The following is a 16259-nucleotide window of genomic DNA, read 5'->3' as shown; positions in this document are numbered from 1 at the left end:
CTCCAAACAAGCAAAAGCTGATAATCCAGAAAACTTTCCATAATAGGGAAACCCTGAACACTTCCCCTAATTATTCTCATTAATTTCAAATTTCTTTCTAGCACAGCTGGACGGAAACAGGAAAAACACTGTTCCAAAAGGCCTTTTGGATCAGGAGCATCCATTCTTATATTCTTCCAACCCACATCAGATGATATAGAACACAAAATGTTTGTAAGACATTAACAGGAAATATTTACTTTGCAAAAGGTCTCCCCTCACTTCTGCATGTACAGTATATGACCATGACATACATATATGTATTGAAATATACATATATCATATCATATAACTCCAGTCCTCAGATCTTTACTTTGGCTTCCTATTTGTCAAAATATTAACTTTAAAATCCTGCTGTTAGTTTACAAAGCATTAAATGGTTTGGGGTCCAAATCCTTTTAGGATCTTCTGGTTTGTAATGAACCAACCAGATCCCTCGGTTCAGCAGTGTCAGGTCTGCTTTCTGTTACCAGAGTCAGAACCAAACGTGGAGAGGCAGCGTTCAGTTTTTATGCTCCTCACATTTGAAACAAGCTCCCAGAAAACTGCAAGTCTGCTGAAACTATCAGCAGTTTTACATCAAGATTAAAAACGTCTCTATTTGCCACCTTTTATCAAAACAACCATTAATTTGTCACACTGGAACTTTACTTTCTTGCAGTTTATCTCGATCTATTTCTGCTTTTTTTGGTCTTTATCTCATTTCTTTTATTTTGTTTGTTTTTTTGTTTGTTTGTATTTTTTAATACTTCTTCTGCTGCAATGCTTTTAATGTTTTATGTAAAGCACTTTGAATTGTCTTGTACAAATTTGATGTACAAATAAATTTGCCTTGTCTACATTTGTTTACTACATTAGTAAAACAGAGATGCTAGTCTTTGAGCTTCCAATAATCTACACTTCTCTTGGCACAAAAAAGCCCCAACAAGAGAGTGAGGGACATGTACCAAGATTGGTCCCAATGAAGCAAACCCACCACTTCCATCCTTCACACATGTGAAAAGATGACACACACGGATCACTACAGGGGGCTCTACAGACAACTTTGCTTAGTTGACTGTCCCTTTGACTTTCCATTGTCTGAATGCTGGTTGACTTGTGCTGTCATTTGCTGACCTGGAGTATTTTTGTTGAGGTTTGTGCTTATGGAGAAATTACAACATCAGATTACATGACAAAAGATATTTCTTTCAAGTAATCAGTGCCAAAGCACTTCCATTTCTTTCTGGAAATATTCAGTTTTGTCCACAGTCAGAGAAATGAAAATAAATCTTGTATTAGTAATATCATTGGCCTCAGAGGTCTATTGTGATTTCAGAATTTTGTTGAGCTCCACACAGCAGATAATGTGCTTCTCCAGCCTGATAAATCAAAAAACTGATATAAAGTTTAATGTTTTACGTGACATGATGATAAACACAAAGGCATGCAAATGTTTGGGCGCCAACGGACCAAAGCTTCTGAGAATGATTGTATTCAAGGTGATAAGCTTTGAGCAACATTTTTATATTATTTTTTCTTTGTAATATTATGTAATATTTTGGAAGGTAAACAAGAGTGGTGATAATTACCAACGGCTAATCCATCATCCATCCTGCATCCTACCTGTACTGTGAGGTCTCTCCAGCTAGTAAAAGACTAATTCTTGTCTCATCTCTCTCTTCCTTTGATGTCTTCTCAAGTTTCTTGCTGAATCAGTTGCAAAACTACGTGTTATAATCTGCTTGCTAGCATGTGATGCAGCGACGTCACATGCTAGCAAGCAGATTATAACACGTCATGCAAAGAAAAAGTTGTCTCTCAGCCTAAGAACGCTGCTGGGCAGCAATGGCTCTAGAAATGCACATAGTTAATGTCACCGTGACATCAAATGAGTCTACGCAGAGTTTAAGCTCAGAAAGTTATATAATGCATCTTTAACCCTATAATGCCTGAATTAATTTACTATTATAGAAAAACAAAATAAATACAGAAAAATGTGGGAAAAAAGTAAAAATAAAAATACTGAAATACAATAAACTGCAATTAAATATTCAATGAGCAGCAATGAATAAATAAATATAAATAATAAATTAAGATAAAAAATAAATACATAAATGAAAGCAAATAAATAAGTAAAATAAACTGTTAGATTAAATAATAATAATAATAATAATCAAATAAACAAAGACCAGAAGTGGTTTGCTACAAATTTGAGACATCTGGACAGAATTTTTTGTTGGACCTTTTATCTGTCACTTTGAAATTAGATGAAAACTCACAAAGTAAACATGCTGAAAATATTATAGAAATCTGTATTTGAGCTAAAACACAGTAACAGATACTTTGACCAGTTGGATGCTATTTTGCATGCAGTTGCACATACTGTAGGTACTGTATTGGGGCAAAAAGTGATGTCTTGGAAATATTGTTAATTTATTGGGTATTTATATTAAATTTATGGGGTGTAGCATTGGGTCTTGAGTTAAAATGCAGAGGCTGAAATTTAAAACCTCCGTGGGCACTTATAACAACTGAGTTTCTTTTCAAACATTAAGCTTGAGAATTTCACAGTGGATTTGGAGGAATTATACTCCAGATTGTGACTATACCAACAGATTTTTTCCTTCAGTCATATCTCATAACGGTTGAATAAGTCAGGTCCTGGTATAGTAAAGGACACTCTGACCTGTCAGAGAGCATCCTATTATTAATTCACTGTCTTTCTGCCCTCCTTCATCCCTCCCTAAATATTTCTTTCTTTCAGCCATCAAAGGATGAGACACTTAGAGCCTCCTAGCAACAGGAAAATGGTCTGCCCCCTTCAAAGAGCTCCTGTTAATCTCCAGCCTTGTCTTGCCTTTACGACCACTCTGACGTCAAAGGCTAGGCTTCGGTTATTGTTTCTCGAGGATTGAAGTGCCTTGGATGCACAGATTCATACCAGCATTCCGCTTCCTGTCAGAGTCTAGAATAGCTGTCCTCTCCCTCTGACTGGCAGTGATCACTGAAGTCACCTATGTGCTTAGAGGACTGGCTTCTTGACAAGAAACGTGGCCTTCCTGGCTGTAAATATCGCTGTTGTTCTTGACGTGCAAGATGTGCTCTGTGGGGAGTGGATGCTCAGTTCTATGTGCGTCAGTGTTTGTGCATGTGTGTGTTGTGGGAAAGCGCATCAGAGATGACACAGGTAAGGGGGGGTCCATGTGAGTCACAGCAAGTGGAAAGGCAATGGATTCACACCAGGATCTCATGAATCTTTTGTGCAGCTATATAGAGGTAGAAATGCACATTTTCTTCTTTCTCTGTGCTCCAGGTTGATGATGCATTTGCTTTCTGGGCGCATATGTTTAATATATGATTCAATAAATCATAAGCAGAAACTTTTTTTTCTCATTTCCCCAATTTGCATCTCTTCTCTGTGGTCCCTTTCCTCTTCTGTACTTTCTCATCCATCTTCTTTCTTTAAAAGGAAAAACATTCCCCCTTTTTTCCTGCCTCAGTGGTTCATTTCTGTCTTGTGTTGTTTGTGGAGGCTCAATGGAGCGTCACTTACTGGCCCCTCAACAGATTTCAGACTACACGCTGCAGCTGTGACTGTAGAATAGACTTTAGAGCTGGCACAGCGTTGCTCCAAATAACTCACATAGCTTTCAGTGTTTAAATAATGGCCTTAGCACAGAGTTAATGGCAGTAGTGGGAGGCCAAGTGATGAACACAATATTTTCAGTGCAAAGTATTCCAGCTAACACAGGACCAGGATGGCCTGGGTCCCTGGGTTAATAGGGACGAGAGAGCGATATGTAGCCTTAATGGAAATGAAGGCTGCTTGAGGGAGGACATTACTGTGAGTCTTCCATGTGTGATGTTTTGAAGGAGTGGACATGGCCATTATTTCCATGGGGGATGGGAATTGGAGTCAGCCTGTGCCCTTTTGTTAATGACATTAGTTTACATGCAAAATGACAGAAAGCAGGACACAAATCAATGTGAGTGTCCCTCTTTGTTCATGTAGCATGTGCCTATTATTGCAGCAACATATTTTAGAGACATAAGAACACATAGCATGGACATTCCAGTTGCTGCAGAGCCTCTTTCAATTTTTTTTTTTTCTTCCAGGCCAATGTTGCGATAAGAGATTGTTTCATTAGGGGAATATTCATGGGTGGAGAGTACAGGCTCAGTTATTGATGCAGCTCATTGGTTTTTTTGTGAGCCACAATGGGTTCTCTTGATTGATAACGCCAGACAGCCGATGACACAGAGGAGCGGTAGACATGTAGAACTATGAGCAATAGTCTGAGATAAACCCCCATTGAGTGCTAATGCTCATACACACACGCTCATACATATAAGCATACTGAGACAGCATGTCTCTGTAATGAAGACAGCTCTGAGACGGTAATGAACAACACCTAGGAGATTGGCCCCTGCACAGACAAAACAATTAATACTCATGCCTGGCTGGAAATTGAATAATAGCTAAGATTCTTGCTCAAGCACCAGTAGGTTCTCTTGATGAAAGTGTGGGAGCTAAGGTTGTCCCAGTGAGCCGAATTAAAAACACAACTTTTGCACACTTGGCTCTTGTGGTCTGCTTCCCCAAAATCAGGGATAAAGTCATCTTCAATTTATGAAGAGCAAGATCAATTTCTGAAAGTTTTTGTTAATTTTAAGGAAGGATTGGAGGATAGAGCTAACCAGATATAGTGAGAACAGATTCTTTTGGCTTGTGACTCTGCAGTGCCATTGCTTATTAATCAGAGAAGGGTTCTGGTGCCTGTGATAAGCCTGTGTATTGTGTGTGTGTGTGTGTGTATGGTGGAGGAGCAACTGTGTGACCACCATGTGGGAACCGCAGCTGAGATAATACAGACAACGCTCCACACACATGCACTATCACACATTTGTGAAAAGAAGCTAGGTTTTAAAGTCAGCGCCATATAGCATCCAGCAGCATGGGGGCTCAGCTCTCCCCATCACGACACCCTCCACCCTCCCTTTTCAGCCTCTCCACCTTCACTTTTGTCCATCTGGACACATCCATTTATTCATCCTTGTGTCTCAGTGGGCCAGTGTGGGGGTCTCAGGCAGATCTGATGCTGGCATCCTCTTATCCATGTGACTCCCTCCTCACAGTCTTTCTCCTCTCTACCCATTGCATGTGCATGCATGTGTACCCTTGTGTATCATGTTCGCCGTCTGTGGAAGCTTTCCAGGCTATGCACAAATCAATGGTCATGTATCGATGCAGCTTTTACGAGGCACTTAACAATAAAAAAGCAATAAGCTATGACATGTATAATCCTTTGGGGCATCATAGGCATTGCGAAGCAATTATAACAGTTCTTCTGCTCCCTGTTTGATTTACAGACATGCCTGCAGTCTTGCAAAGCTCTTTGATACCAGCAACATTTCCAGAAAGTGAAAGAGGGATTTATGGCACTGTTTGCCCCGCTCATTCATCCCTACCTTGTATCCATTTTCAGGGTTTTAACTGATATTGAGTTGAAGTGACATCATTAATAAATGGAGAGACTTTGGGTCTCCCTGCAGTGCATTACACTTTAGGTGTGTAGGTGTTTTTGAATTGTCACATAACAGTCTTCACTGTATGTTCACCATTAATATCATAAACCCCAGTGATTGCATGATTGCATGTGGGTTGATGATATTGGATGTGGAATTTGCCCACTACTTGCCACCTGCCAATCATAATGTGGGATTATTCATGAAGTGAAACAGTAGAGAATTATTGTGAACTGAGTGTAATTATACAGTACCTCAATTTGGCCTTGTGTGGGCGACAGATATAAAACTCATACAACAATAGCACTCCATTTGATTGTAACTTTTTTTGCAGAAGGGATGCTAGGCCATTTCAGCACTGCTTCTATGTGTCTCTAAATGTAGTTGTACATAAGGGAATTTTATGATCACTGACATGAAAATACTTCAAGTTCAGTTTAAAAAACATTGAACTTTGTTAACAATTTAGTCTATCCAGAACATCCTAAAGTGTTCAAACGTTCTGGCTGCTGCTAAACCAAGTTCCCCAAAGAGGAAGCATGATTTACGATGATGATGAAGCAATCGCTCGCTTCTTTGGTGATAGCAATGTGATCTTCCATTACTCATTACTGGCTGGCTTTTAGGAGTAAAATCCAATCCCATTCTTAAGCACATCTTCATCCAGGCCTGCAGTGATTAGAATTTCTGCAACCTGTTCCCAGAGAGATATGTGGAACAGCCACAAATGCTTCACGTGCAAGCGCCACAAAAAACAAAGCCAACAATGAGTCAATTAGCAGCCTGATTTTATTTCTTCATGCCTCACGTGTCATATGATGCTGTAATGTGCTATGTAGCTCATGACATATGTTTGGGTTGAGCATGTGTAATAGTGAGCTGGTGGCTGTCTCCATCTGCCACTAAAGCATCAGGGTTAATTATATTATATGTGATTCTGTTAAATTATTTAAAACCTTGACTTGAATGTGACCAGAAAAGGCAAAAAATATATAAAAACAACTGAAAGTCCATCAGATGCTATGTATTGTGGCTTTGAAGATGTCCTACAGTGGAAAGTAAAAGATTGCTTTGGTTTAATTATTTCTTTGTGTGTCTTTAAATGTGTATTTTTAATTTTATATTAGCACTCATATACATATGATACATATGTGCTTTTTTATTACTGGCAAATAAGACCTTCATACGCCATATGTTATATTTTAAATATTGAAAGAGTCTAATTAGCTACACACAACTCTGCTCAGCTCTTTGCAGATGTTTGAGTGACAGTTTGACTTATTTATAACAAACTCTCCAGTAAGCTGCAAATATGTGTTTTTGTCTGTTAAATTTGAGAAACAAAAGGGTTTTCTGAAAATCAAGAGCCAGACTAAAATAATATGTGAACACTCTTTGAACAATCTAAGCCCTCATCAATGAAACAATGGCAGATAACTTCTATGCATGTCATTTTATGTGCTTGTCAGAGGATGATAATCATCAATGAACATGGAGTAAAAAAATATTTAATTTGATGGCTATAGAAGCGTGTGGATGCTCTCCATGTTATACCAAACTAAGAAGCAGCCAGCTGCTGCTAAACAAATGCATCTAATTAACTGATTGTCGGGAATTGTGAGCACCTTTTTAAAAGTGGAGGTTTACAGCATGCAGGTCTGCAGCATTCAGCTTGTTCACAGAATTCCAATGATAGACTTGATCTTAGAGAAACAATTGTTTCTGCCCATCAGCCAGGGAAATGCTGTGAGGTCCTTTCCAAGCAATTTGAAGTCTATTATTTTAACAGTAGGAAAGATTCTTCACTTGTGTAAAACCTTCTAGACATTTGCAAATCTTCTTTCTTTTCTTATTTCCATTTGTCTTGAAGCAACAGCCAGAATATTTATTATCCTAAAAATGAAATAATAGAGTGTATATGTCTTCTTGGAAATTTACTACCCATTTTCCTCGTTTATTTACAACTTTAAGAGGAAATGAAAGAAGCAATTAATGCCAAATGACAAACAAAATTCAAATGACCTGTGGCCTACCTGAACCAGAAATACTGTGCAGAGGAAGGATGTGGAAGTGGTTTTCACTCATCACTCTGAGTGGCTCTGTCTTTAATGATGCATAGCTTCAAGCCATAATAGTCTTTAAACTAGCTTTCTAGTTTGAAGCCCACTGAACTAAGATTAAAAAAAGGTTCTTCAAGATCTCCATTCCAGGGCAAGTGTATTGCACTAAATGAGTAAGTACCACTCTGAGAGGTTTGCTCCCCATTCCTCTTCCTGTCCCTCCACCCACACCGCTTTTCCTCCTGCTTTGTCTGAGTGCAGGAGATGCACCTTCCAGAGAGGTTTTATTTTCACCCCTAGCTGGCTTTGTAGAGACAGGAATGTGTTTCTCTCCTTCACATTCAGTCTCTCTGCTCCTCCCATTATTCCCCAGTCTTTCTACCCCCAGCCCTGTTGCCTTGTTTTGAGGTTCTAGTTCCCAGAGGCAGACTGCTCATCCTTCAATAACTCCAGCTGGCTCCCTGTGGTGCTGAGCCCTGTCCTGCGCTACTCGATTACTCCCCTCTATAAAAACATACAGATGGGCTGGGATGCATACATACGTGCACACTCAAATACACAAACACAGAGTCCTGCATGCCAATAAACACTCACTGACTGTACACAGTCAGAAAAGCACGTCTGAGCACAGCTGAGTCACGTAAAACATGCATATTATGATCAGCTTGACAAGCTTCCTTCACACTTCCTCCTTACCCTTTCTGCATTTGTTCACAAATAAAAAAGAAGGCAAACCTGTTCTCACTTTCCTTGTTTGCTGTATTTGAATCTAAAAGTTGTTTGTTTGTTTTTTTTTACTTTTGCAATCCCACTTCTTCTTTCTTTTTCCCCTCAATCACTGTGCATCCACAGGCGGTTAATGAGAACAGACCACAGATTGACTCACCTGCAAGCTTTCCTGTCACTGTTCAGCAGAAAACAGTTCTGGCACAGACTCACATCAAAAATCACCAAAAAGGCTGTACAGAGCATCTTATAAATACAGACACGGAGACACACTGGTATTTAAGTTCATATGGGGCAGTTCCATGACTAACTGTAATTTCCACTGGTTATTGTTGGACAGTATCTCTACACAACAAGAGTAGTACAGCTAAATGTAGGGCTGCAGGCATAATGGTGGTAATGAGATTACCTGCTGACTTTATTAGGCTGTCAGATGCATAAAAAAATATGTTAAAATATACTCAAAATATCCATCCTTGTTTCGTTTAATCCTAAAAGTTAACATTTGTCCAGTTTAAAATGATGGCTGAATTTTTCTGTATTTCATGCTCAGAAATGGGAAAGTTGACTTAATTCAGGTCTTGAAAGTAAGCTGACCACATTCTTCTTTACCTCTAGTTGGTGTGTGTCTCTAAAAGTCCACCATTGATTAAGGATTTTTTTTATTATTATTTTGCAACAATTAATTATGCATTGTTTTAATTATGCAACAATCTGATGTAACTACATGCTGTTGTCTATGTCTTATGGTATGTTGCTGTCCCTCCATTATGTTAGTACATATTGTTGTCCATTTATTATGTTATAATATGTTATCCATGTATTATGTCATGGTATTATACTGTTTTTAAGTCCATCTACCTGCCTAGAGACCAAAGACGGAAATTAGCCACTGGCTATTATCTTGCGTATTTACATATCAACATACATTATATATGCCTGGTCCCTATTCGTGAATAAATTAATTGAAATTTGAAGGAATTTTCTGGTTCATAATGAGCATTGAAACAATCCCAGAAATTCCAAATCTTAATCATTGTTGCAGTATTGATTAAATCTCGCTTGTGTTAATGAAAAAACTTACCCATCACAGTCCAACATTCTTTTTTTTTTTTTGTTTTTTGTCTTGCAAACAAGCAGAAAACTGAAACTTGCACACAATCCCAAGTTTTTCTTAAAGGCAAAGTTTCAAACTGGTTGAGCATTAAAACACCAAACTATTTAAAATACCTTGCTCACATATTCTGGATTATTTATTAAATGTGCTTTCAGTTTTTCTCCATAGTTAATGCACTCTGGCATGCTATACAGCTCAAAGCCAAGCCAGAAAATTGGGTTTAATTTTGGACTCAGATCAGAATTTCAACGGCAACATTAAATCAGTTACGAAGCCAGTTGATGATCACCTCAAAAAGATTTCAAGAAGCAAAGGACTAATGTGTCAGAATGATTTAGGAAAAATTGGCTCATGCATTTATCTCCAGCAGACTATATTATTGTAACAACCTATTTACAGGTCTGCTTGCAAAAATCAATGAGACAGCTGCAGCTGATGCAGAATGCTGCTACTTGAGTCTTCACTGAGACTGAGAAAGTAATTCATATGTTTCCAGTCAAGAGATCTTTATGCATGTTTCCTGTCCAGCTAAGGATTGATCATAAAATGCTCCTGTTGGTCTATAAAGTGTTAAATTTTGGACTAGAATATATTTAATTCCCTGGTCCTTTATGACCCTCCTATGCAGCTTTTCAGGTAATACTTTAATTTCAATTAGGACTAAGGAAAAGCAAATAAATAAATAAATAAATAAATAAGTAAATAAATAAATAAATAAATAAATAAATAAATAAATAAATAAATAAAATTTATTTTCTTATATCTTATAAACTATATATTTTCAAACATTTTCTTCTCCTTTTTTAAAGCCAGTCCTATCCTATTTTTTATTTATTTTTTTATGCTAAAATTACAGTTACTGATGAGAAATTCTGCATCTCATTTGGAAATCCAGGTCCCAGAGTCTGGAGGAAGACTCGAGAGGCAACAATCCAAGACACATAAAGTCCAGCATGAAGTTTCCATATTCAGTGTTGATGTGGGAGCCATGTCATCTGCTGGTGTTGGTCCACTGGGCTTTATTAAGATCAGAGTCCATGCAGCCATCTACCAGGAGATTTTAGAGCACTTCATGCTGACTTTATTTTCCAGCAGGACTTGGCACCTGCCCACACTACCAAAGAACCAAAACCTGGTTCAATGACCATGGGATTACTGGGCTGGACTGGCCAGCAGACTCTCCTGATCTGATCCCTGTAGAAAATCTATGGAGCATTGCCAAGAGAAAGATGAGACACATGAGACAGAGCAATGCAGAAGAGTTGAAGGCCGATGTTGAAGCATCCTGGTCTTTCATTACATCCCAGCAGGGCCACAGGCTTATGACATCCATGAAATATCTCACTTTACATATAATAAGTCTATAATATATATTAGTTTACCATTTTAGGTTAAATTGATGAAATAAATTAAGTTTTGCGCAATATTCAATTTTTTTTAGTTGCACCTGTATGTACAGTAACTAATTATAGTCCAATCAAGTTTGAAATGATTCACCTAAGTTCATTCTCCAGCGCCGTCTTTAACTCGGCTCTTATACTGTGTTCTTCTGCAGTTGTACAATACAGTCACTCTGAAGGATTTTTGGTTAGATGATCACTTTTAATTTTACTTTTCTCAAGTCTTTTGTTGTGTGTTTGAACTTAATGCTCGTCTGTGTTTTGTTTGTAACCTTGTAGACTGTATGCACCCATGAATAAATGAATGGGTGAATACATAAACAGTTATAGTCACACACAATATTCAAGTGTTTCATCTGTCAGGAATCCTTCAATATTTTACCTGTTGGTGATAGCTGAATGACGTTACGCTCTTGTTATGTATGTAGGTTTTATTCTCACTTATTACTTTACCTGTAAATCATTAAATCCAATAAGCATTTACATTCTCAAGTTTTAGCGCTGCTTTTTTCTTCTCCTTTTACAGCTGATTGTTGTCAACATGCCACACAAAAATCAGGTTTGTTTATATCTGCAGCTGTTTGTATGGCCTCTCATTTGTTGACTTTTCCAGATTCAATTCAAGCATGGCATTTGTACTGCTGGAATCAAGGAAGCTAAGCATATCTCTTACAAACACACACATTTGCAAGCACCTATTCTCCTTTCTGAATTACACACACATGCACACAGACCTCTCTGCTACAGCAACATGGGAAACAAACATCGTTCCTCACCCAGTCTGCAGCACTTACACTCACATTAGACGCCAACCGCTGTGTCTCTCAAAGCCACAGAATACAGTCTACTGAACACAATAGCAGCAGCAGCTTAATGTCAGAGCAACAGTGAACCATGTATTCTACAATATCTGGGGTTTTTTCACCTTAATGAGCAGTCCTGCTGAGAGTATCCCACACCAAATGCTGTTTACATGAACACAACATTTTGCAGCTGTTCTGTTTATTTATTTTTCTTCTTTCCTACATTATTTTGGATTTTTTTTGTCAAAGATTCCTGTTAAGACGAGGATTATTGGTAGTACTGACAACCTCCACTATACAGTAGATGTGAAATTTCAGGCAATGAAGAGCTCAAGTATGTTAATTCTTTATGTTAGTAAATTTTCAAAAGAAGATTTTTACAGCAAAGTAAACAGAAGACAAATGAATGCTGGTGTTTGTACTCAGTATCTAGCAATGTCCTGAACAGATCAACTCTGGTAACAATACCCCTCTTCATGTGTTCAAACACACTGACCCTTGTCTTGGTGCCAGTTAGTAGGTGAATAAGCCAGTTTGTCATTGTCATGTCTATTTATAATGCAAGCAAGTTGATTATGGACTGAGGCTATATTTAGCACAGAAGAAAAAATGGAAGAGGATATGGAGAATGTGAGATAGAAGGAGTCTGAGGGTGTGTATGTGATGTATGTAGGACCCCTGTCTGTCAGTTCTGACACATGCAGTTATAATTATCACACTGTCATTAAAATGACTCAGTGTGAGTGCCTGGCAGGCTTCTTTATTGCCGGGTTTAATCTATGACCAGTTCACATCTCATTATTAATATGGTAATGGATCTCCTTGAAGAGATTAAGGGATGGAGTGGTTGGTGGTGACAGTAAAAGCTATTTTAGATTTTAGAATCAGAGAGCGTTGGTGAGGCGGTGCAGTTGATGTTTTTGCAGATGAGTGCATGTTGTGTAATGTGGAGCAGGTTGCTGCAAAGCTTTTTTTGTGCTCTTTTAAACTTGTGGTGTGAGGAAACATGGAAAGTGAATGTGATGTGTTGAAAAACGTGATTAAATACGGCTTACAGTGCAGAAGCTGGTGTATGCGCATTCACTCGAACAGCTTTATTTGTTGTCTGTAAATGCCATCACTGTGCGTCTCCTCTAAGTACCCAGCAAGGAAACCCATCCAATAATTGGCCTTTCATCGCACAAAAATAAAAAACAAAAAAACAAAAAAAAAAAAAAAAACACTGCCACTGCTGCTGTGCTCCACCACTAAATCTCTCTCTTTCCCCCTTTCTCTCAGCAGAATTCATAAGAAAACTGCAGGGTAGACACCAGACAGACAAGGCGCATTACATGACTGAATAGCGTCCTGCCACATCCCATAATGCCCCCCAAACAAAGTCCTGTACAGTAGTCCTCTGTGCACATCCAAGGACTTTTTACATCAGCAAAAGCCATGTCAATGTATATGAATAATGCATAGTGGAGGTCTGAGGAGTCTAGGAGTGGGAGGGGTTACATTCCCCTGAGCAAATAAGTCCATCAAGTGTCATAATGTTATGTGTTTATAAAAAGAGATGCTAATATCCAGGAGATTAGCTGCACTGATGTTGGTTGGTATTCATCACATTATTGGCTTATATGCTTCAGAAGTCAGTACAGATTCTTTTAAGTCTTCCTCTTTTCCAGTCTTCTCTCACAGTGGAATCAAAGCCCCGAAGTCATCCCCTTTTCCTTGTAACATATTTATGCTTCAGCAGGTACAGTTGGAATAGACAGAGGAAGGTCTGATGTCATCTGTTACATCCAGCTTTCCAGTGTGAGTTTTCCTCTGGCTGTCATTTCTTCTGTCTTTAGCAATGCATTTCACCCATGTCTAAACCACTTTAGTCTTTTACCCCCCCATGCCTCATTCTTCACCCACATACACACACACATGCATATCACCCCCTAAGGTGAGAGAAATCTTGCTTCCAACATATCAGTGCACTTCATTAAATCTGTTCATTAAAGAAGGCTCACAAGTAATGACTCTTTTTCACCATGTGACTACCAAATAGATTACAGTATTGATAATTGCGTTAGTCCTATGATGAATATGTAAAAGTGGAGATGGCGAGAGGGTGTATTTGATATCTCAGAATTAATAAGATTTTATTTTGTCTCGGCTTCAATACCTTGAAGATTGTGTCACTGCTGTGTGTGTCTCCACTGGTTGAAAAATAGACTGAATGTTATCACAAAAGCAATGAAAGAAAGCAATAACAGGGAACGAAAAACAGATGAGAAGGGTGTACACAATACATATATGCAGATCAATTATTGTGCTCATTCCTTGAAATGCAACAGAATTCAGCTGAACAAATCCTGCTCAGAGCATACTGGGCAAAGTGGAGACATTCATTTTATAGTTTTACATTTTAACCTACTAGGTAATGACATCAAAATATACCGAAATCTTGTAATGAGTGACATGTTGATATATTACAGTTATATTCCTCATTTTCGCTTATTATATCTGTAAATGCCCTTTAGATATGCATTTTGCTTAATGCAATTTCTAAATGAACTTTACCCTGTTTTTTTTTTGGTGGAGATTTTTTTTTTTTTTTTTAAATTGCTCAAACACATACTTTGCAGTTTGTTTGTTTGTTTTTACTTTTATTTATTTATTTATTTTACAGTTGAAGGAACCTTACAGTGAAGGTTCACCTATACTTCTTTTCCTGAATTTAAAAAAAAAAATCTGATGTGATCAAGAAAGAAATGAGGCCTCATAGAAGTAAGTGGTCAAATGAATCATTCATAATCATAGTCACATGAAAAAATAAACAACGATTGCATTATTTCTTTAATAACATTATATGGACTATTTTTCCCCACGTCAGTTTTTCAAGTGGTGTTCGTGTAACAGTGCACTATTCTAACAATTCATCAAAAACAACTAGGATAGTTTGAGTCTCTAACTTTTTCAGTATTTGTGGTAATTTCTGCATCTTTTTTTAAATAAACTAAACAAACTAGCATATAGGTGTAACAGGAGCTCCTCAGTGGTTGTAATTGGGCTGCTGTGCTCACCTTGTATTCTGCAAATAGGTTGTTCCACTTTTTTATTTTTGTGCACCATGCTGAGTGCATGTAGGCATACGTTTAACAGCAGAAATAATCTAATACCTTTTCTACTGTCTCTTGCCACAAACAAAAAGGAAAAAGAAAGACACAACATGAAAAGAAATTCTGTTATTTCATGTATATTCATCACCTGACTCCAGTCACGTATGTGTTTACCTTTGTAGCATGCAAATAGAAAAACTAAATAAGCAGCTGCAGTCTGTCCAGAACAAACTGAAGAAAAGGGAATGAATGGAGGAGCTGTGTTGGGGTTGGGTTAGCAAAACACAGTGGAGCCCTCTCGCTGTGGGATGGTGGGGAAAAGCTGTGGCTGTGACAGACTGAGAAGCTGTTGCTGCTGCTACTCTACAATTTCTGAGTCTATCACTTAGAGGAGAAAAATATGCAACCCATCCATCTGGGCACCCTGGAAAATGACTGAAACTGAACATTGTGTAGTTGTATAGTTAAAAAAAACAAGGAAATAGTAACAAGTAGCCATAATTTAGACATTAAAAGTCATCATTTAAATGAGATTATTTGTGTTAATGAAATAAAAAATGGTGATAAAGGAGGAAGGAACAAGCCCTCTTATTTGATGGAGGTCAATGCTAATAAAGTGATGTCATCTTTGCACCACACCAATACAGTAATTATGTAATTTGAGTGCTTTACAAACACCATCCCAACATGTTCAGAAAAAAATAACAGATGTTGATCTCATCAGAAATCCAAATAACTTGCAAAGATGGAGTTTATTTTTGCCATATTTAATCTATCAGCCTCTAACCCACTATCACTCCTCTGCTCCCTGAATACCCAGCAGTACATTAGCCAGAGAGCTACTATTACAGAGTTCCAGAGGCAGATAGCAGCCATGAGAAGTTGTGTCTCAGTCAGCCCCCACAGGTTTAATGGCGCATACTTCTTTCAGCACCTTGCCAGTTCATAGCCATCTCTCCCCAGGAGCACCAAGGTCACAGTAAAACAGAGGACACAGCAGCCTCAACGTGGCTTTGTTCGTGTGTGCCTCTTTCGACAAAGGCCGAGTCATTAAGAGGGAAACAGTAAAAAGGGGGCGAGGTTTCCTCTCTCTCTAGCTATCTCATGTTTTCTCTCATGCTAAATGTGGTTGGGAGTGAGGTCCTGTCATGCTCAAACACAAATGGAAGTGTCTAATCCCATTTGGTAGAAAAATTCCAATAGGACAAACTTCAGATCATTCTGTGTTACGTGGAGTCAAGAGTACTGTATTGATCTGCTCTGTCTGTGATGAATTCACAATTAGAGCCATGGCAGGCCGCTGGGGAGTCTGTCCTCTGTTTGATTGAGCCTGCCCTCTTTGCCTTCACGGATATAGTATGTGGATGAACCATTAAGCAGGACGAAGAGTGCTGTAAGCGCATGTGTGTACACCGCGGTGTGCAGGTGATTGTTCTTCCAGGGAGCAACAAAGACAAGCAAGGAAGAGGAAGAAATGAAGATAGAAGAGACAGATGCTCAATGACATTCTAGAC

The sequence above is a fragment of the Melanotaenia boesemani genome, chromosome 10, assembly GCF_017639745.1.
Source record: "Melanotaenia boesemani isolate fMelBoe1 chromosome 10, fMelBoe1.pri, whole genome shotgun sequence".
In the NCBI taxonomy this organism is placed as follows: domain Eukaryota; kingdom Metazoa; phylum Chordata; class Actinopteri; order Atheriniformes; family Melanotaeniidae; genus Melanotaenia; species Melanotaenia boesemani.
This window is presented reverse-complemented; position numbering follows the sequence as displayed.